Genomic DNA, 2,347 nt, shown 5'->3' with positions numbered 1-2,347 from the left:
ATTTTTTGTATATTTTTAGTAGAGACGGAGTTTCATCATGTTGGCCAGGGTGGTCTCGAACTCCTGACCTTAAATGATCTGTCCACCTTGGCCTCCCAAAGTGCTGGGATTACAAGCTTGAGCTGTCGCACCCAGCCTCTCCATCATGTTTTAACCTACCATGAGCCCCTCATCAGAAGCCAAGCAGATGCTGGAGCCGTGCTTTTCATACTTCCTAGCCTGCAGAACGAACTAAATAAACCTCTTTTCTTTGTAAATTACCCAGCCTGAGTTATTCTGTTATTGCAAAAAGAAAAGGTTAAGACATAGGTGATCCTCCTTCCTTGCCTAACACAGCCATGGCTGTGTCCCAAGAAGCATCTGAAGTGGGTAGCAGCTCCAAAGCATTGGATGCTGGAGAAATTGACCAGTGTGTTTGCTCCTTGTCCATCCAGTGGTCCCCACAAGTTGAGAGAGTGTCTCCCCCTCATCATTTTCCTAAGGAACAGACTTAAGTATGACCTGAAGGAGAGGAAGAAGATTTGCATGCAGCAGTTCATTAAGATCGATGGCGAGGTCTGAACTGATATAACCTACCCTGCTGGACTCATGGATGTCATCAGCATTGACGAGATGGGAGAGAATTTCTGTCTGATCTATGACACCAAGAGTTGCGTTGATGTACATCTTATTACACCTGAAGTGGCCAAGTACAAGTTGTGCAAAGTGAGAAAAATCTTTGTGGGCACAAAAGGAATCCCTCATCTGGTGACTCATGATGCTCGCACCATCCACTACCTTGATCCCCTCATCAAGGTGAATGACACCATTCAGATTGATTTGGAGACTGGCAAGATTACTGATTTCATCAAGTTTGACGCTGGTAAGCTATGTATGGTGACTGGAGGTGCTAACCTGGAAAGAATTGGTGTGATCACCAACAGAGAGAGGCACCCTGGATCGTTTGATGTGGTTCATGTGAAAGATGCCAATGGCAACAGCTTTGCCGCTCTACTTCCCAACATTTTTGTTATTGGCAAGGGCAACAAACCATGGATTTCTCTTCCCCAAGGAAAGGGTATACACCTCACCATTGCTGAAGAGAGAGACAAAAGACTGGCGGCCAAACAGAGCAGTGGGTGAAATTGTCCCTGGGTGACACGTTAGATCTTTGTACATAATTAAAAATAACGTGGCATGATTAATATCCAAAAAAAAAAAAAAAAAGACATAGGTGATCTTCAGCCTGACAGCTAAGTCCTCCTGCATCTATGTTCAGAATGCTTCAGTTGTGTACTTGTTTAATTAAATAGAATAGTAAGTCAAAATGTGTTATTTGGGGGGAACTCATATTTCCTGGGAGGAGTTTTGTGAAATAAATGTTCAGCTGTTAGAGATTTTCCTTCTTGTTGCGGGGAATGGCTTTTCTCAGTTAGGCAATGATAAAACTTTCTACTATTAGGAAAGTAGATTATAGTAACGTCATGTATTTAAATGGAAAAATCAGTATAAGCTTTGGCTTTAAAAAAGATATATTTTTTCTAGCTCTATCACTCTTGTACGTGGTCCCACGGCAACAGCAGCACATTTAAGTGTAACCAGCTGCAGTGATTGTTAAACTCCTATCTTCCCTGTTGTTGTATGTGACCACTGGGGACAGTAAGTCTTCCTGTCTTTTGTGTGGTCTCTACAATTTCTGGGATTTTTTATCAGTGTTGTATTCAATGTTTTTCTTATACAGATAAATATAAGTTGGTCTCTAATACTACTGCCTACCAAAAAGAGAAGGACTCCTAGAGGACAGCTGATTCCATGTCTTGGGGCAAGAAAAATTAGGATGGTTTTTGGAACTTCATGTCTTGCCAAAAAGCAAGAATGTCTTTAAGGATGCCAGAACAATGCTATAGGGCAAAGCAACTTGCTTAAATGGTTTCCCATCATGAACAATAACTATTATTGTTAATAAATTAATTAGAACAAATCGAATCTATAAAAGGCCAAGGGTTTATGATACCTGAAAAGGGAACATTAGCATAAATTATACAAAAGGTGATGTACTGAAAAAGAAGAGGGATTATAAGAAAATATGTTTTATTTGTATTGATTTTAATAAATAAAAGAGGAAGTATGTGTGTTTTCTTTCTTTCTTTAAGTTTTTACCTATTTATCGAGTATGGATGTATAATTCTTTCTGTCTGTATAAGAAAAATGTTGAATACAACACTGTTAAAAAGTCGTAGAAATTGTAGAGACTATACAAAAGACAGGAAGAATTACTGTCCCCAGTGGTCACACACAACAACAAGGAAGATAGGTGTTTAACAATCACTGCAGCTGGTTACACATAAGATGCAAAAAAGAGTTCAAT

General features: G+C 39.6%; 1 pseudogene; it reads left to right on the top strand.

The window, feature by feature from the left end:
* The first annotated feature begins 354 nt into the window (after positions 1-354).
* LOC129006287 (small ribosomal subunit protein eS4, X isoform-like) lies at positions 355-1,122 on the top strand (annotated as a pseudogene).
* The last annotated feature ends 1,225 nt before the right edge of the window (positions 1,123-2,347 follow it).

This window comes from Pongo pygmaeus, chromosome 8 (assembly GCF_028885625.2).
Source record: "Pongo pygmaeus isolate AG05252 chromosome 8, NHGRI_mPonPyg2-v2.0_pri, whole genome shotgun sequence".
Taxonomy (NCBI): domain Eukaryota; kingdom Metazoa; phylum Chordata; class Mammalia; order Primates; family Hominidae; genus Pongo; species Pongo pygmaeus.
This window is presented reverse-complemented; position numbering and strand designations above follow the sequence as displayed.